At 39.1% G+C, this 21,542-nt stretch overlaps 1 pseudogene; it reads right to left on the reverse strand.

The window, feature by feature from the left end:
- Window positions 1–1,069: 1,069 nt before the first annotated feature.
- LOC114027271 lies at window positions 1,070–21,542 on the reverse strand (annotated as a pseudogene).

A 21,542-nucleotide genomic window follows, 5' to 3' on the forward strand; every position in this document is an offset into this window, starting at 1 on the left:
AGGTACTACTATCTATTTTGGGGTTGAACCTTAAGGATCATGGGTCCTTTATGTAAATCTCAGCTGAAACATTCCATGTGTTGTCTTCCCCTTCAGAATGTGTGCACCTTGAGCACAGGGGTTGTCTTAATTTTTCTACCTGCACTCCCAGTGCTTAGTATTGCATTGTTGTTCAGTTGTTTCAGTCTTGTGCAAATCTTCAAGACCCACATTTGGGGTTTTTTTGGCAAAGATACTGGAGTGGCTTGCCATTTCCTTCTCTGGCTCATTTTACAGATGAAGAACTGAGGCAAACAGAATCAGTTTGTCCAGGGTCACACAGCTAGGGCCCAAGGTCAGATCTCAACTCAGGAACTTATCTTCCCAACTCCAGGCCCAGCACTCCATCTACTGCACTTAACCAATCCTCAGTCCGTTGTACACAGTGCTTAATAAATGCTTCATTCATTCCCTTTATTAGATTACTACTTTGTTATTCCTTGGAAGACAGATGCTTCCCCCTTGAACATTTAGTTAGACCCTCTTCAGAACCTGAAATTTGTTTAGCACCATGTGTTCAGTGGTCTTTCTTCTTTCCCTTCTTGGGGATTTCTGCTACTATCGAATCTCCTAAAACTGGTCCAGATTTTCCTTACCCTTCAAATCCTCCCCTTCCTTCACACCCTCTCTGATGGCTTTCTGTTTTTAAAAGAAAAAAACTTCATTGTTCCTAATGACCTCATATGGTCTTCACTGAATTCCTTCACTTCTTGTAGGCCTTAAATTTTAGGGATAATGCATGGCTCTAATCAGGGTATGATTGGCTCCCTACTTATAAACTCATTTTGTCATTCTGTGATCTGGCTCTGAAATACCCATTTGGCCTCATCTCATAAAATTGTGAACCATGATTGAGGGTCCTCAAAGGCTCTAGGCTCACATGAATTGAAGGCTGACCTTAAAGGGTCAATTTCTTTCCTGGAATATTCTTCTCCAATTCTCCAGCTGGAGTTATCCAGGAAAATCTCTAAAGAAAAGATGGGAAACTGGGTTTCCCAATCTCACACAGGCACTCAACATACAACATTGGTACTGGGTACAAAGAAGCCTTTATTTCACTCGCCATAGAAAAAGTATAAGATGCAAAGAACTCATAGGAGCCCACAAACAACGGAAGAAACAAAGTATTCAAATAGCCCATTAGATTCTCTTGAAGGTATACACTTTCGGGATAATAGAACAAGTATGCCCCATGCATCTTGGACCTGCACTGTTTGAGTAAAATAGGACTGGGACACATGGTTGGCAATGTCTTGTGCACCCACCTATGACATAGTTCCAATCCTCCAAGAGCAGGGGTCACTTTGACAGTCCCCTTTCTCTCTTTTTTTTTTTTTGGCTTTTTAATCTCTGCAGGTTTACTTTAGAGCAATTTGCTTTAATATACTACAGAACAGTTAAGCTAATAAAATGCAACAGATAAACCATTACAATTCCAAGCGGCTTTGATACCAAATCACATTGCTCATTGAATATTGAAGCCCTTAAACAAAAATGTTTCTTTAAGTAACTTTAGCATATTAAAAAAAGTTCTTCGGTATGTCAAAGCATTCAAAAAATGAACTAAGAAACTTTAATTATTGAAATGCTACTTATTTTAAACTTATGGCGGATGTCAGTATTAGGTACACAGGAAAATCATGGCCCTCACAAGTTAAGTTTTAGGTATCAAAATTGTAACTGGCAAATAAATATTTTAAAATTAAAAGATCACTTATGCCCTTGAGGTAAGACAATATTCTGGTAATATTTAAGCTGTGAGGAACATTATTGGATTCTATGAAGTTTTGTGAAGTGATCCAAAGGTAAAGTCAAATGCCAATGATGTAAATGTACTGTTGGTGTGTGAACCATGTCTTAGTTTGTTTTATAATTGATAGTATGTTTAAATAATTTGCACTGGCCTTCCAAAATCTCCCTTTTTGATGGATATAAAGTTAACACAAGAATAAATGTGGGAGATGAAAACAATGCCTAACCTGGAAAAAGAATCATTTTGCAAAGATGGTTTTACATTTATCTTAGTCTTCAATCCAATCAAGTCTTAAAATATATTTATTTTTGGCCAACTTCAAAAAATTTAACTTAATACTAAAAAAAATTGCAGTCTTGGGCAAATGGTGACTTTTTCAACACTCTTAGTACCACTTCACCTGATGAACACTTGTCTAATAATGTTCCACATGTACCAACATTTGCTGCTACGTAACACAACTGTCCAGAATTCAGATTTGTGCTGTTTTGTATTACTTTTCATGGTCTCTTCAACATTACCCCTGATTTACTTGATGTTCTAAAACTGTCATGCTGATTTAGTCTAACAATCATAGTCCCTTGTGATGATAATTTCAAAGGGGCATTTAACATTGTAGTAACTTAGAATTTAAGATTCTGATACAGATTATGACAGGCAATTATCAAAAATTAAGGTTCTTTTAACAATCTAAAACAACTGCTTTCAAATTTATATAGTAGGAAAAGATAGTTCTCAATGTATGAAAGATTTCATTAATGCACTAAACATGACCATTTTTATCACCTTCTAGTCACATCTAGCTACTCACCCTGAACAGGCCTAACAAGCTCTCTAGGCTTGAGACTTGCCAAACTACATGTTAACAGTAGTGATCACAAATCAGAACTCTAGTTAGAAATACACATTTTTATTCTTAATGTGCCAACAAGAAAATCTCCACATTTCAGATCAAAGTGTGTGTGTGTGTGTAATTAATACTACTTTGTTGATGTAGGTTTACAGAGCTCTTAAAATATCCAGATCCATTCTGATTATCAGATGATTCAAACACCCTTTTAGATTTCATTTACAATGAATAGACATCACAAAATCTCTTATAATAAAGTAAACAAAATAACTTTTTCCCTAAAAGGCAATTTTTTTTTTCATTTTAGTCCATTCTTTCAGGACTTGCACTCCCGCGAGGACTTCCAGAAGGCGAGTGGCTTCTCTTTGGAGATGGTGATCTGGACTTTGACTGGCTGCTTCTAGGTCTCGAGAGAGATCGGGATCGGGAGCGGGATGATCTTGATCTTTTTAAAGAACCTGATCGAGACTGGACTGAAGCAGATCTAGATCGACGCAGAGAGGCAGATCGTGGTCTTCGAGGAGATGGAGATCTTGACCTCCTTCCACGGCTCCTGCTTCGTGAGCGAGAATATCTCCTTCCTCGGGATCTTGAGTGAGACCTAGATCGGGACCTGCTTCTCCTTCGCCGGCTGTAGCGGTGACAATCATAAGCATAATGACCTTTTTCACCACACTCATAACATCTATCATTAGGATCGAATGGGGAGCGTGCAGGTGGCCTATCATACCGAGATCTTCGAGGCAGGCCTGTTGACAATTCGACTCTTACACGGGAGCCACAAATCACCTTTCCATCCAATCCTTGGACTGCATCTTCTGCATCTCTTGGATCTTCAAACTCCACAAAGGCAAATCCTGGAGGATTTCTGGCAATCCACACGGTTCTTAAGGGACCATAATAACTAAAGGCTCTTTCTAATTCTCCTTTGCCAGCACCAGTTTCCAGGTTGCCAACATATACTTTGGTTTCTCCTCCGTACCTTCCATAGCATGACATGGTGTCTGGCTTTTGTGCTCACTACACTTTTTGATCACCTAGTCTAACTGAGGTGCTGCTTGCCTGGGTGGTTTCCGCAACTACTGGGAATTCTCTTCCTTCTTCAAGAGGCACAATGTAGAGGAAATATTTCTAAGAGATCGGTGCCTGAAGAACTCTTAAACTTGCGAACTTTCAAACTCAGGATTATCCAGGAGATAATTTCCAAGGCTGAAAAATTCCATTCTCTAACTTATTCTACAAAAAGAAAACAGAAAATCATAAGCAAGTATTTAGGAATTGGAGGTCTAAAAGATTCCCATTTGGGCTTTCCATGTGTTTCTCCCACCATTTTTGCTCCTGGTAGAAATTCCTCCCTCTCACCTTGAAGAACTCTGGCCTGGAAATCCAAGGGAGAGAAAGCCCACAACAAGAAAACTCAACCCCTTCTACAGCTTTTTTTTATAGGGTGATGGGAGGCACATCTGCTAGTCAGAGCCAACCAAAGGGGTTCCTTCGGTCTTCTCAATAAGGGGACAGGATTCATGCCTGCCTCCATGGAAGAAACTATTCAGACAAAGGTTTCCACCCTATAATTTCATCAAGTTGATTGAGGAGTCCACCATGATGACTGGGTTCCTGCAATTAACACTCCACTCCTTATACTAGTCTTTCTCATTTACTTAATGTTTCAGCCAAATGAGACTGTTCCTGAACTATCTTTTCCCTTTTTATCTCTGTTTATACCATTCTCTGTGTCTGGAATGGTCTCTTTCCATTTCCATCTATTGAAATCTCTCTCTTCCTTATAGCCTAATTTAGTGCTATCTCCTTCACTTCCTTCTGAGATGAAAATGTTCTTGCTCTCTTCCAATTTCTCAAAGCACTTCTCTGTCTAGAAAGTCTCCTTTGCATTTATCTCATTCTCCTTTGTATCAGTTATTTGCATTCTTCCCCTACCCCAGATTATAAACTGAATAGGACACACTGTCATTTTGCATCTTTATATCCTGAGAATTTACACATAGCAAGTATTTAATCAATGGTTATAGAATTGAATGGAATTCCAGGCTCCATTCTATCTCTTAAGTTTTATGATTCTGTGCATGCCATCTTGGGGTGGGGGGAGGGGTGAGATGAGGTGAAAATCTGGGACTCAAAATCTTTTGGAAATAAATGTTGAAAACTAAAACAAAACAAAAAAAAAGTTTTATGATTCTGTAATTTTAAAAGGATATGTGTATAACCCTTAAGAAATTTTCTCTAGGTAGAAAGAAAAGCATAAATATATGGTGTTAAATAAAAAGGAAAAATTAAAAAATATAGAAAGGAAATGTGTGTAACCTCCCACCTAGCTACTGTGAGTTCAGTGGAAGTCTTTTTATAATTCTAATTACGCAAATCAGAGTTCAACCCCCACCCCTCTGACTGCACACCCTTTATTAACAGATACTGATGTAACAAATTAGATAGCTAGTTCTATATAAGACCAATCCAGTAAATGACAAGGTCAAAATAATCACAAAACAAGGTTGTTCTCAGTACACCATGCACAAAAGGGTTTAAAAGGAAAGTGCACTGGATCTGGATTCTGAAGACCTGTGTTTAAATTTGGACAACTGTGGTCTTGAACAGAAAAAACAATGTCTAAGATAAGTAAGGATATAGGATCCACTTAGCTACGAACTACTTGTGTCTTTTTACTAGTAAAATCCCATCACTGGGGGTCAAGGAGAAAATTTGGGCCCAAAGAAGACCTTGAACATAAGGTAGATTTATCTTGGGGATACGCTGATTGGACTAGGGTGTGTGTGTGTGTGTGTGTGTGTGTGTGTGTGTGAGAGAGAGAGAGAGACAGAGAGAGACAGAGAGACAGACAGACAGAACCTTGGGTACAACATAAAGATAAACAACACTAAAAGGCCACTCAATACTGATTAATTGCAATTACTTATCTCAATCCTGGTGAACTGAAGGTGAAACATCTCAGGAGAGGTGAAGGACTAAAGATGTGGAATATGGTATACAGATGCAGTGAATTTGTCTATTGGTTCTGTTTACAAAATTATTTTTTCTATTATAAGGGAGTAGTAAGGGGTAGCATTGAGAAAACATAAGAGCAACAACAAAAACTTAAATATTAATGTTGGGTTTAGTGCAGTGTTAACTTGGAAAACTGTAGTCGTCTTAGGGGGCTGGTTTCACTCTAGCTCTCGAAGTAGGCTGTCTTTTTATTACTGCTAAAGTTAAAACTTCTTTGAATAGCCTGCTTTCAGAATCTTGATTTTGGTCAGAATAAATCCTGTCAGGGAAGCCATACACTGAAACTTTTTCCCATATCACTTTGGCTACCTTAGAAGTCTTGTGGTTCCTTACTGGACTGGCCTGTGTATACTAGATGAAGTTTTATTACTATTAGGATGTTACGTTATTCCTATTCCCTTCCAGAGACAAAAAGTCTAAACACTAACTCCAAAGACTTCTGGTACTCATGCGTTCTAGGTAAACAGTAAGAATCAGGAGCAGCTTTAAACATACACCTTATGCTAAGGAGTTGTCATCACTATCTTAAGCCAGTACAATACATTCCATTACAGCTTCAGAGTTCTCTCATAGCCTTAAGTGTCCAAAATCTTCTGGAGTGCAAGCTTTTGTGCCATGAAGCAGTAGGCCATTAAGAGCGGTAACTGCCTTTGTGCACCTTTCATTGTTATCAGTTTATGGTTCAGCACAGGACTTCATTTCAAAATTCCAGCTTCTGCCATACTCTCAATAATAGGGTACCTTCTAAAGAGCTAAGCTTGAGTCCCCCTGGAATCTTTCTCCTCCTTCTCCCTTTCTGGCCTATATAATTTCTTATAGATTGCCTTTATTCTACAGCCGTTTTTCACCACTAATCATCCAATGATAATTGGAGCAGGTAGGACTGGTCTAATTTTATAAACTGTTGATGGCATATTATTCAGGGGAAGTCTGAGACTCTCCACTGCACTTGTTTGAATATATTTTCCAGATTCCTGTGTGTCACACAGGTCACCAATCATACTTCTATTATTTTTAATGTACAGGGTCCACAAGACTCAGTATATGTAAGTACTTTGGTCTTTCCTGAATGGTAATGCAAAGAAAGATAGTTGTCAAGTGCTGATATCAAACTCTGGCTGATTATTACTTGCCAGAACGATAGTTAATTATTATTTCTTCATGACTGGAACTGAATTCTGCGCATGTAAAAACAGCAATATTAAAAGTGCTTAACCTATGCAAACTTGGATTCAAGCCTGGACTATTTTCAAAAGACACTACTCTTTTGGTGGGGAGGATGATGAATTGATACTGCATGTGAGGGGCAGAAGTGGCTTGAGAGCTTGGGGGGGGGGCAATCTTTTTCCTTCTTTCTTTGAGAGAGGACACATGCTTCCATTTGTTCTCTTTTGGGTGAGAGAAAAGACCTCAGGAAAAGCAGGTTTTATAGAAGAGCCAGCTCTTTAACATGTTTTTCCAACATGATTTCTAGCTTGTCTTTCTAGAGATTTTGGGGAATTTCTTCTTGGGGGAGATCAGAGACTTTTTTTCTTCCCTTACCCCACCACTGAGCTATTTCTTTCCCAGTAACAGGGCTCACTCAGTATGCACATAGTCTGGTATAGTCTAATCTGTATAATTTACTTGATTTCTGTTTATTATCTGCTCACATAAATGAGTTTATTCACTATTCACAATTTCTGATGGTCTTTTGTAGTAACTAGCATTTGGTAGGAAGGAGCCAAGCCTTGGGAAATAAGCTAGGTCAGAGGCATGTTTCAGCAAGCTCACACATGCTTGTGAGAGCCTACTGTTAAATTGTCAATGTTGAGTATTTACACCTCAGAAATCAGGAAATGTTAAAAACCAGGGCTTGGTTTACTGTTTTGTTGATTGAATACATTCAAGAAAGTAATCAAGAAAATGTCAATACAGGTTAAACTTAAAAATTTTTTTTCCAAGAGAGTCAGTTGTTAAACATTTACCAACTTATCCCTGGCTATACCCTTTCCTCTTTAAGAGATAAGCAAAGAAGCAACTTGAACACAGGGAGTTATTTTCCCTAAACTATTGGGATGGGGAGAAGGAGCAGGAGATAGATATATAGCATCTATCTAATGTATATAACATATAATTCTAATCTAAGATTTCCTCTCTGAGAACTAAGCAATCAGCTTAGTGGCCCTAGTCTCCCATTCCCCTCTAGGCAGGAATAATAATTGCAAACCTTAAAGAGCTATAGGAATGCTAAGCCCTTTACAAATATTATCTCAGTTTATCCTCACAAATACCTTTAAAAATAGGTCCCATAATTACCCTCATTTTACAGATGAGGAAACTGAGGCAGAAATAGGTTAAGTCCCAGGTCTCACAGCTAGTAAGTGTATGAAGCTAGATTTGAACTCAGGTACCACCTAGCACCTCCTTTGGAGAGTGATATTCCAGAGACACCAATTTAAGTCTCCCTGTGAGCTACATTTAGACAGACCCAGGTGAACAACTCCAAAGCCTACATGAATATGCTCGTACATGTTATTTCATTCGATTCTCACAATAATCCTATGAGTTAGGTGCCATTTTTATCCTCATTTTGCAAACCATAGTTTCAGAACTTATCAGCGGTAGCCTGCTTCAAAGGAAGAATTATAATTTGGAGACAGGATATTGAATTTAATTGTCAGGGAGGCCTCTACCATTAAGTACCAAATAGGTTTTGATATCCAATGCTTTCATGGTATATAACTGCTCCCAAGCCACCTAAGCTAGTGTCATTATGTACTGTAAATCGTTTTCTTGGCTCTATAAAAGAGAACAATGATTTATATGAACAAGTCCTTAAAGAACCACTTATATTTCTTTTTGAAAATTATAATATAAAGTTAAAAAATGTTAATTTTCTTTTTTTATTGTGAACTTTATTATCAAAGACAAATATTTTAAATTACATTGCATAAGAAACTTTGGAACTTCTGTTACATGATTTTTTTAATAGAAAATATGTACATTAATTTATGCACTATTCATTATAGCAGAGCACTGCATTTTCAATCCTCATTGTCACTGCTACAAGGAAAGAAGTTAGAATGGACTCAGGAAAGACTGGTGAGGTAGGATTTGAATTTTTCATAGCCTAGAGTATCCTCCAACTCCATCTACCTCTCTGGATGCTAGTATGGTCAATTTCAGCTTCTGGAAAACCTATGCTGGGACTGGGTCCTCTATTAATTACCCCAGCAAGAAAATGACCATCTTGTCCATGGTTGTAGTAAAAATCAGCTTGGCCTTTTTGGCTATACTGTGTTAGTGATGTTCCCAAAGTAAGGTGCCTTGACCTCTGGTTCCAAGTCTCTTTAGTGTTCTGGGAGGAGGGCTCTACCCACTATCCATTATCCAGGAGGCTTGGTTCAAATTTTTCTCAGTATGATTTGATAGATTTGAGTTAGTCTCCCTGAGAAGAAACCCTGTTATGTGTATGGTCAAATTTTTTAGCTTTTGCCTACTGTCTCCATTACTGTAACCATATACATCCTGCATGCCTGAAGGGCACCTTTGCATATACACATTACTAATTTCACCTACATGGCTTCATCTTGTACCACTGCCTTGATTGCTTGGCTCTGTCTACCATGATCCATGCTTTCCACAGGTATAGCCCTTTTTCATTACTGTTCTCTGAATCAGGACCGCTTTTCTCCCATGTTGTGGGATGGTATTAAGAAACTACATAGAGCTATCATTATTATTCTCAGCACCATCAAAGTGACTGTCCAACCTCTGCAAATATTTGAGTTCTGTAGCTTCAAGAGATTGTATGTTCAAGGAGCATGGCAATTATTCAACAAGTACTTACTGAATACCTGCTCTGTGCCAGGGACCGTGCAGGTCACTGAGGATACAAAGACAAAAGTGAAAGGGTCCCTAATCTTGAGGCCCTACAATTGAGGGAAGGGAGACAATGTATACATGCATAGGAATATACAAAATTCATACAAGATAATTTTGTAATGGAAGGCACAAGTTTGGGGAATCAGGAAAGGCTTCTAGAAGATAGTGGCACTTGAGGTAAGTGTCAAAAAGGGATTCTAAGAGGTAGTGGTGAGGATCAGCTTAGGTGATAAAAACTTTCCCAAGTCAGTACTCTGCGAGTGACTGTGACTGAACTCAGAACTTTTCAGCTAAAATAAATTTCCTAAATCTGAATAGGAGGGAAGTAAATAGATTTAGGGACCATTATTTTGCCCTATAGGTTTAAAATAAGCTAATTATTCTAATATTGTTACAACACAATAAGCCATACAAGGTAAAAGGTTGGTCCCCTGAGGCTTTCCATTAATTTCCTATGTTTCTTTGAATCCCTCCCCTCCAAGTCCTGCATTACCTTCTAAGTACATCTTGGTCAGGCCTCAGTGTGTAGCACTCCTGATGTTGGGATATCCTCCTGAAAAATAATGTTTTTTTCCATGTTGAGTCTATCATAATGATACAACAATCTGCTCCCCAGACTACCCCCACCCTCAATACTTTTTGTATGACTACTGAAGAGAGCATCTTCCCCCCCACCCATTTTTATTGGTTGATTCTGTTCTTACCAGGAGGGTCTTAAACTCATTCAATAATTATTATTAAGTAGTAGATGTATGTATGATGATAACAGATGAAGGTGACCACTAATTTTTGAGAATATACCAGTTTCAAACAGCTCAACTAATGCTGTAACAGACTTATCTTCCTTCCTATACTTTATATTTGCCCAAAACTTATATTTCCCCAAAGATCAGAATGGCATTATATCTTTAAAATATCTTCATCTTTATATTAAGTTGAGTACCCCTCAAATCAACAGTCTGTGATGAAGGTCTAATCTCTCACCACTAAAAGCCAGTTTTCAAATAACTGAATAGATAGTTATTCACCAGTGTTCAAATTTGCACAGTACAATGAAAGTTTGATAATGGCACTTTTTAAAATAAGATTTACAGTAAGACTTTCAAGCAACAACTTTTTCATTAGGTATTTGATAACACTTTAAAAATAGTGGTATAATGGTGATTTGAATCTATTTGCTGGAGTTTGCCCTAAAAAACTATTGTCAAATCACTGACAAATCCTTAAGTTTAAAAATGATCCCACCCCCCCAAAAAAACAAACACACACCCAAACCCTATTTGTAGCACACAAGCATGGAGATTATAAATGTAAATAACTGACTCATTTCTGATTAGTTTTAGTGGTATAAGCAAGTACCATCAATGCAGCAGACTCCAAAAATTTTCCAGGGGATTGAAGGCCAGTACAAACATACTTGGTTTAACTCCAAACATCTAAAAATCTATGACCACCATGTTATTTGTTTTACAATTGTAAAGGTGAACCCTCCCCTATTCTTTCAAACTCTGGGACACCTAGCTGCCTTGGATCCAGTGATAGAATTTTGATAATCCTAATAATGTAAATCATGACTTGAGCCCCCCATTCCATACATGGTCACTCTCTATAAACAAACCATGAAAAAACCCAAATCAAACAACAAAATATTTACTTAAAGAAAAATAGCAAGGTAAATGACAAGGGAAAATAATCAGATTATGGGATTAGTCTCAGCTTCCTCCTTCTCCCTTCCCCAACAGGTTCAATCTCTGGTACCTAGAGATTTTGCTCTAATGCCTGTTTGTTCCAGAGTATCTGGAGGGAAAAGAAAACAAGTAGACCTAAGCAAAGGTAGGAAAATCACTAAACCTTGGGCATGTAAATGTAAAGATGCCACCTTACTCAGGATAAATCACATGACTAATGGTTAAAAGTGCTAGCATAGAGACCTGCTGTATTTTCCTATGCAACTGTTGCTGTAGCAGTAAGGCTCCAACTTCCTCCAAACAGAATTAACCTCCTGCATTACTTTCCTCTACAGCCCCTGAAGCCCAAATACAGTAAGGAGAAAACCACGCCAAATTATGGCATCTGCTCATCAGTCTACTTGTCATCTACTTCCAATCAAAGACTCACAGAATTAAAAATTTCATAGCTAGAAAGGACTGCTGAGGCTGTCTAATTGTACTGAAAGGAATTCCTAATATAAGGTATTCAAGCAGTGGTCATCTAGCATCTCTTTAAAGCCCTCACAGGAGGGAGAAACCACTATCTCTTGAGGTAGCCAACTGTACTTCTGGACTTTTCATATTGGAAAATTTTTCCTGATGTTGAGTCTAAATCTGTCTGCAACTTTTGTTCATTATTCCTGGCTTTGCCTTCTCGGGCCAAACAGAAGTAATCTTATTCTCTTTTGCGCAATAACCCTTCACATACTTGAAATTTATCCTGTTCCTTTCGAGTCCTCAGCTGCCCAGGGCAAATAACCTCAATTCTTTTAACGTATCCTCATAGTCCACCGTTCTGATTGCTCTTTTCTTACCACTCTCCAGATGATGAATATCCTTAAATTGTGGTACTGAAAACTGAACATAATACTCCAGACGTGGTCTGACTAAGGCAGGGTCAGCAAGACTAGCACCTCCCTGTCTCTCTCTTAATGCTGCTCAAGATCCTATCAGCTTTTTTAGTTACCACATCATACTACTGACTCATGTAGGCCTTGCAAACCACAAACTCCCATTTAACCATACCTCTCCAAATCTATGTCTGAGAGGAAATATCTATCTTCTCCAAGATAATTAATATTGACCAGTGGTCAAAGGTTGAGTATAAATGCTAGGATGGAAACTTACTTTGTTTTTCTTGGGCTGGATTTGCTCCAGTTCCAGCACTAGGTCTCTAGCTCCCCCCGTGTGGAATAAGCACCCCGAATTCCCTTCCTCCAGGGCTCCTGGAGTTCAAATACAGTACATACAGGAAATCCATGCTTCCTGAAGCAACTCTGGAATTCAGGCAACTGATCATGGATCCCAGATCCTGTGAGCTGTGCTCTTGTGATGTGTGCCTGATTATGGGCCACATCATGGGACTTTGATGGGCAAAGTTTTCCTCCAATTAGAAACAGCTCTCTTAGCAAATGAAGTCAGTTGGAAGTCAGTCGTTATAGGACTGCCCCTTCTACACAACAGATGAGACATAAATGCTCCAAAAGGAGACATCTATGGCAGGAATGTAATCTCAAATTATCTCTTCTCCCAAATCAAAGCCTGAAATAATACCTGTTTTTAAGCCAGCATCACTTAGCACTGGCACTCAGAATTTTCATTCAGGCTCTTTTAGTCACTTAGACTCTTGCACACGTTTATAAAAAAGACCACACCCTCATGCAGAATTCCTCCCTAACCTTTACCCTGAGTGGTTTGTCCTTATGACACACTGTGTAGGTTGCTTTTACAATACAGCCTCTGCCAGAAATATGCAGAAAACTAAAGAAGGAAAAAGGAAAGAGAAATTAGGGTGGGGAAAAACGGGTTTTCAATTTTTATGTAAAAACTTCCTTTCCCATTTCCAAGAAGCTGCAGAAGGAAGAAGATTTCACATCTGAAGAGAGACAAGAACAATGATGGAATTCCAAGAGAGATGAGGGACAAAATAATTCAGTCATTTTCAGTTGTGTTCAACTCTGTGACCTCATTTGGGGTTTTCTTGGCAAAGATACTAGAGTAGTTCATCATTTCCTTCTTCAGCTCATTTTACAGAATGAGAAAAATGAGGCAAACAGGATTAAGTGACTTGTCTATGGTCAACAACTACTAAATGTCTCAGACTACATTTGAACACAGGAAGATGAATCTTAGCTCCAAGGCCCTGGCCTTATCTTCTGTGCCACCTAGCTGCCCACAAATAAAATAAAGGACAAGGGATTAGGGAGAGGGGAAGACTTATGGGAGAAGTTCAGGAAAGAAATGAAGGTTAAAAATATACAAAAACTGAGCCAACTTGTCTACTTGGTGAATTTTCCATAAGTTGGGTGTGCGCACATTTCAAGGTTAGGGTTAGAAAGATCCTATTTTAGAAGTACAGAAATTTACCAGACAAAAAGAAACACCACTTTTGAGTTCTTCATCTATAATGTGCATACATAATCATTGTAGCAAGCCTTGTCTCTTCATCATGAAGAGTGGAAGGATATTAACTCTATTGAATTATTCCCTCCTCTCCACTTCACCAAATACAAGAATTAAAAATTGCAAGGCTGTGTTCTATATCCCTTTGGTGAGATCCAAATCCCATCCTGATCCCTTCTCCCACACCACTAGAAATTCTAAACCTTTCCTGTGAATACTAAAATCCTATCTCCCTTTCCATGGAAATCTACATTAACACTATAGAAGAAAAAAATAAAACCCTGAACAACCTTAGAGTTTGTCTAATTGTTTTCAAGAAAAAACATTACAGAACTAAATGAGATTTCCTTGGAAGCACATTGTTCAAAGAAAATGTTAGCCTTACAAACAGTTTTTTTCCCCCCTCATTTCTTTCTTTCTTTTCTTAAATTGTTTTGAGTTATCAACAATCATTTCCATATGCTTTTGAGTTTAAAAAATTTTTCCCCCTTTCTTCCCAAGATGGCGTACAATCTGATATAGGCTATACATATGCGTTCCTATTAAACATATTTTCATATTAGTGATGTTGTAAGTAACAATTAGAACCAATAGGAGGAACCACCAGAAAGAGGAAACAAAACTCAATAGAAGAGAAAAAAAAATAGCAAATAGTATGCTTCAATCTGCATTCAAATTCCATAATTCTTTCTTTGGATACGGATAGCATTTTCCATCACGAGGCCTTTGGAGATGTCTTAGATCCTCCTATTGCTGGGAAGGGTTAAGTTTATCAATATTAGTCATTGCACAAGGTGGCTGCTATTGTGTACAATGTTCTCTTGGTTCTGCTCACTTCACTCAGCATCAGACCATACAAGTCTTTCCAGGTTTTTCTGAAATCAGCCTGTTCATCATTTCTTATAGCACAATAGTATTCCATTACATTCATATACCACAACTTGTTCAGCCATTCCCCAATTGATGGGCATCCTCTCAATTTCCAATTCTTTGCCACCGCAAAAAGAGCTGCTATGAATATTTTTGTACATGTGGATCCTTTTCCCATTTGTGTGATCTCTTTGGGATATAGCCCTAGAAGTGCTATTGCAGGTCAAAGGGTATGCACATTTTTATAGCCCTTTGGGCATAGTTCCAAATTGCTCTACAAAATGGCTGGATCATCTCACAACTCCACCAACAATGCACTAGTATTCCAATTTTCCCACATCTTCTCCAACATTTATCATTTTCCTGTTTTGTCATGTTGGCCAATCTGATAGGTGTGATGTGCTACCTCAGAGTCATTTTGATTTGCATTTCTCTCATCAATAGTGATTTATAGCATTTTTTCATATGACTATAGATGGTTTTAATTTCTTCATCTGAGAACTACCTGTTCACATCCTTTGACCATTTATCAATTGGGGAATGACTTGTATTCTTATAAATTTGACTTAATTCTCTACATATTTTAGAAATGAGGCCCTTATCAGAGACACTGGTTGTAAAAATTCTTTCCCAATTTTCTACCTTTCTTCTAATCTTATTTGCATTAGCTTTGTTTGTGCAAAAACTTTTCAATTTAATGTAATCAAAGTTATTCATTTTGCTTTTTGTTTGGTCATGAATTCCTCTATTCTCCATAAATCTGACAGGTAAACTATTCCTTACTCTCCCAGTTTGCTTATAATATCAGCCTTTATATTTAAATCATGAACCCATTTTTACATATAGTTTTTAAAACTCTTTAAATCACATTGCAAACTCCATCATTGGAACCCAGTTCCCTCTGAGTCTGGTCATTGACAGACCTTTACCCCATCCCTTTTTCTCAGTTCCACTCACCTGTTCGGGGACTGTAAGTACTATGGAAGACCTCTGTCTTTTGTCCTTGGCCAGAGCAGATGGGGCTGAGGGAAGTCCAAGGCCTTCTGCTGATGGAAATGTTGGAAGAAATAGCCTTCTGTCACTAGCTAGGCCAATGTGGATATAGCTGGGGGTGAAGGAATGTTTTCTTCCCTGGCTGCTAAGTGATGGGTTAAAAGGTAAGTTTTCTACTTCTGATAAAGCTCTGAATGGGAGAGTTTTTCTATTGTTTGCCAGTAGGTAGAGAGGAGCTTTGAAATACAAACATAAGAGTCAAAAGAAATCTAGAAAGTTAAGTTTATTTGAGCATGTGAAGGGGCCTTATGCAAGGATGTAATTTGAACATTCTATAGGTAGAGAAGAAACAAGTGTCCTTTTAAAACCTTAATGTTTTCAAAGGGTAATGATGAACTTAAATAAGAAAAACAGAAGACCTAAGGGTAGATTGGTTCTGTTCTGAGAGTTTTAAGAGAGTAAAGAGAAGAAAGAATAAAAGATATATATGAGTGTAGAAAGGAGGAAGTGGGGGAAAATTTGCTTTTTCTTCCTCTCCAAAATTGAAGTGCCTAAGAAGAAGTGTATATAAACACAAAGACAGGGATGGCAAAAGGGGGTATCAGATGAATAACACTGGTATCTGTAATGGATAAAGGAGGAGTGAATACACAAACAGTTTGGTGTTTGTTAAACTTAAAGAGGGAAACAAGTGGGGATGGAGTTGGAGATAGCATGTGGTTTAGGTCAGGCTTGTTTGCTGTTTCTGGTTTGGAAATGCAACAAAACAAGACACTTGTTTTGTGTCCTATCTAGCATGGAAAGGATACTCGGCAAAGATACAGTACTGATGAATTTCAGTATAGCCTCTCTGCCTCTATGTTGGTACAATTAAATCTGAGAAAGAATACAACTCTTGACCCCAAATGGCCTGGCTTTTTCATGTATGCTACCAGGAAACTATGGCAATCACTTATTCCTTTGTCTTCTCAGTAATTAAGTACCACAAATGGTTTCAATATCTTTTGAGAGGAAACTAGCCTATCCTTCAGGGCAGATACTGTTCCTACCAATAGTAATGATGACAATAGCTAGTGTTTACATAGTGGTTTAAGGTTTGCAAAGTGCTTTACAAGTATCATCTAATTTTGTCCTCACAACAACTCCGGGGAGTAGGTGCTATTATTATCCTCACTTTACAGATAGGGAAATAGAGGCAAACAGACATGAAGTTGATTTGCCCAGGGTCACACAACTAGTGTCTGAAATTGGATTTGAATTCAGGCTTTCTTGACTTGTAGCCCAGTGCTTTATCCATTGGACCACCTAGCTGCCAAAAGAAAGTTGCGAATTACAGAGCAAGTAGGTATAGAAGGAATGGGAAGATCTGGAGCAGAACATTTCGGGGTTAGGATTCTGGTGGATGGGAGTTAAGAAAGCAGGTAGCTGGGGATGGAGGACAAGGTTTATATATTTGCATCTGGGGTTAGAATCACTAGGTTGGGAAGAATAAGGAGGTTGAAGTGTGTTAACCACTGAGGAGTAAATCTATGTGCAATATCAGTGGTTGGAGAGAAGTTCATTTTGGGACGTACATGATTAGATTGTTCAAATCCTTCCTGGACCTGGTGGCAGGTGATGATGTTGTGCCTTATGAGGCCTGAGGAGACCTAGCTCACAGCAGACAGGAACAGAAGAAATCTGCAGATGACACAAAGTTGGGAGGGATGTCAGATTCAGACTCTCTAAATGGTTCTTGACAGGCTAGAACATGGGGCTGAAATCTAATGAGATGAAGGTTAATATGGGTAAATGTAAAATTTTATACTTATTTCAAAAAAATAACTGTCACAAGTACAAGATGGGAAGATAAAATTTTCCTTTAAAAAAAAAAACCTGGATATTTTAGTGTATGAGCTCAGTAACTCAATAATATGACATGGCAATCAAGAAAACTAAAATGACCTTGGTATGCAGGAAGAGAACTGTAGCTTCTAGGAAAAAGGATGCGATAAGCTATGCTCTGCACCACATCTAGATTACTGTGCTTGGTTGTGGGCACCATGTTAGGAGGGAGAATTGGTAAATTGAGAGTGTCTGGGAGAGTATAATCAGAATAGTGAAAGGCCTCAAATTCATGCCATATAAGGGTCAGCTGCAGTAAGTGGGGATGCTTAGCCTGAAAATGAGGGAGAAGGGAAACCACTGGTGTTTTAAAATACTTTGAAAGTTGTCATTTGGAAGAGGGATCAGGGGCAGCTAGGTGGTTCAGTGGATAGAGCTCCAGCCTTGGAGTCAGTAGGATCTGAGTTCAAAATCTGGCCTCAGACAATTGACACTTAACTACTTACTAGCTGTGTGACCCTGGGCAAATTCCTTAACCTCGACTACCTCACCCCCCCCCCCCCAACCAAAAAAAGAGGAAGACTTGTTCTATGTGGTCCCAAGGTGCAGAATTTGGAACAATGGGTAGAAACTGAAAAAAGGGAAATTTAGATCTGTTCTAAAGTAGAATAGAATCCCTCAAAGTAGGGGATTATTCCTTACTGGAGGTCTTCAAGTAAAAGCTAGATGACCACATGTTGGAAATGCTGTAGTGGGCATTCTTTTTAGAGGCATGGGTTGGGCTAAATGGCTGTTCAGGTCTCCTCCAGCTCTGAAATTCCATGATAGGTCTGAAACTTACCATCTCATAACATGACTATTACAACAGCAATAACAATTGATCTCCCTGACTCCAGTTTCTTCTCACTTCAATTTATCTGGAATACTGTTGACATAGTAATCTTAAACAAGATTTTCATTATTTCCCAACTCTACTCAAAAGGAGGTTTACTTTGACTAACACAGCAAGGATATAGTGGCATTAGCCCAGGGGAACATGGTCATCTTCACCTCCCCCAACTCCATACAGAAACATATCTGTTCATCATGGCAGGATACGGGTGAAGGACATGGGATTCACGAGGTCTTTAGAAATCTACCAAATCTGAGGGGGCTAGTGGCTTGAGCATTTTATGCCTTTAGGTGAACACCACGAAGTCACGGCCAATCAGGTTCTAGAGACAGCTTTGTCTCCTTTTAGGGAAAGCTAATCCTGACAAGGGGCATCTAGGTCTAGGGGATAGAATGCTGGGCCTGGAGTCAGGAAGATCTGAGTTCAAATTTGGCCTCAGATACTTACCAGCTGTGTGGCTTTGGGCAAGTCACTTAACCTCTGTTTGCCTTAATCCATTGGAAAAGGAAATGGCAAATCACTCCAGTACCTTTGCCAAAAAAACCCCATGGGCAATATGGATCTATGAGGTCACAAAGAGTCAGAATAAGAAATGACTTACAACACTTGACAAAGGATGGAAGAGAAGGTGACTAGGCTTATCCTATGTTATGGGGGTAGGGGGAAGAGAAGGAAGGTGGAATATTTCAGGGAAATGCTACTCACTTTGACATCCCTCCCCCTCCAGGAATGTTTTGCTCTAGATAGCCTAATCTATTTACTGTGTTCCTTGCCACAAAATAAAATTAAAAATAGATAAAAAATCCTTGTCAATTCCTACCTCCAAGCCTTGGCATGTGATGCTCTCTAAGTTTGGTATATTCTTCCTCCTACCCTCCACTCTCAAATTTCTCTCCTTGGAGAGAATTTCTTTCACTGAACTAGCAAGAGCTACGTTTTCTGAGATCAAGATAATGATTTCTCTGTCTTTTGAATGTCTATAGTGCCTGAAGGAGAGTAGCCTGAAGGAGATGTAGGCTAGGCATGACTCAGGCCCAGTGATTCAGGTTTGAGACTAAAAAGACATGAGACTCCTACTAGACCATCTAACAATTAACAAAAAGTTTACTTAACCATAGCATGGGAAAGATATTCAACAGGCACACAGCACTGATCCTTGTCTCTGTTTATGCCTTGATGATCCATCAGTTTCAAGTCTAGGGAAGGAGCTCCTGACTTGTCAATGGTTCAAGTCTTAGTCTCTTGGGCCAATGAAAAAAAAATCTATCACAATTTTAATATCTTTTAAGGAAAAAGTTGCTTAATATTTGTTGGGTGGTTGTTGTTCAGTCCTTTCAGTTGTTTCTGGCTCTTTGTGACTCCATTTTGGTGTTTTCTTGGCAAAGCTACTGGAGTGGTTTGCCATTTCCTTCTCCAGCTCATTTAACAGACGAGGAAACTGAGACACAGTTACGTGACTTGCCCAGGGTCATATAGGTGGTGTCAGGTCTTCCTGACTCCAAGCCCAGGGCTGTCTATCCACCATCTCATCTAGCTGCCTATTGGTTAAAAGCTTAGGAAAAGCCAGGCTACGGGGCAGCTAGATGGCGCAGTGGATAGAGCACCAGTCTGGAGTCAGGAGGACCTGAGTTCAAATTCGGCATCAGAATGGGTAAGTCACTTAACCCCAACTGCCTCCCAAAAAGCAAAAACAAAACCAAAAAGTCAAAAGCTAGCCTAAATGGCAAGGCCTTAGAAGAAACTAGCTGAACCTATGTAGTTGGTACCTTTGGAGATAATACTCCTACATGTGCAATAAGCTTGAAAAGTTATATTAGTGAGGTTCTGAAGGGCTTTAAAAGCCAGGAGTCTTTATTTTACTTACTAACCAAGGGGGAAGTACTAGAGGTTTTTGAACAGAGGAATGATGTTAAGTCAGACATATGCCTTCAGACTATCACTGTCTGTAAAATGTTCACAGCCTGTGACTTTCTCACTCATATTCATATATTCAATTAATTGCCAAATCTTGCCGTTTCTACCCTCACAACATGTCTCAAATACTCTCTTCTTTTCATTCACACAGCCACCACTCCAATTCAGGCCCTCAGCACCTTTCACCTATACTACAATAGTCTTCCTATTGACTTCTGTCTCAAGTCTCTTCCCAGCTCCAACTCAGAGGCCAAGATTCCTGGTAACCTAGAACTAGGTCTGACCATGCTACCCACCCTCCCTCTATACTCAAACTCCCGTGGCTCCCTATTACTGCTGGAATTAAAAACAAACAAAATAACCTTCCCCTAACTTGGCTCTTTTCTACTCTTACACATTACTTGCCTTCAAACCATGTATAGTATAGCTATGCTGGCATGCATGCTGTTCCTTTCACACAACCCTTCATCTCCGGTCTCTCTGTGGCTGTCCTCAAAGTCTGAAATGCTCTCCTCACTTTTAACTCTTAGTTTCCCTGGCTTACTTCAAGACTCAGCTCAAACCACCTTTGGCAGGAGGAGGTTTCTGGTCCCTCTCTCCCTCCCCAGCTATTAGTGCCTTACCGTCTTATCTACTCTATATAACTTGCATGCACCTTTGTATTTATATATTGTCCTCTTCCTCCGGTTGAGGACAGAGGCAAAGTTTTTACCTTTCTTTGTATTCCCAACACTTAACATTACAAACTTGTTAGCAGTAAATGTTTAATAATTCCTTTTTGGTTGATTGATTCAGAGATTTCACTGTGAAGTGTACACCCCATCCTAGGGATCAATAATAAAAAGTCCCCCTACACACAAAAAGATTTCTAGCAGCACTTTTTTGTAGTAGTAAAGAACTGGAAAGAAGGTACATACCTATTGATTGAGGGCTGCCTAAGCCGTATGTGAATGTAATGAAATACTACAGTGCTGTAAGAAATGATGACAATGAGTACAGACAAGCACAGAAAGCCTTACTCAAGGGTGGGGAACGGTCGGCCCGGAGGCCACGTGGGGCCCTCTAGGTCCTCAAGAGCAGCCCTGACTGAATCCAAACTTCATAGAACACATCCCTTTAATTAAAGGATTTGTTCTGTAAAACTTGGACTCAGTCAAAAGGCTGAACCCAAGGACCTTGAAAGGCCACAAATAGCCTTAAAACCAAAGGTTCCCCACCCCTGCTTATATGAACTGATGCAAACTAAGGCTAACAGAAAAAGGAAAATAATACATACAGAGTCTAGGAAAAACGCGGTCCTGTGCTGGTGGAACTTACTTTTAGCGCTTGTTCTGCCTGAAATCATGTGCTTCTCTAGGGCCTATTTCCTCCTTCCGGGGATAGGAGGAAGTGGTGGTTTATCTGATC

Source organism: Vombatus ursinus, unplaced genomic scaffold, assembly GCF_900497805.2.
Source record: "Vombatus ursinus unplaced genomic scaffold, bare-nosed wombat genome assembly UNPS02004734.1, whole genome shotgun sequence".
NCBI classification, from domain to species: domain Eukaryota; kingdom Metazoa; phylum Chordata; class Mammalia; order Diprotodontia; family Vombatidae; genus Vombatus; species Vombatus ursinus.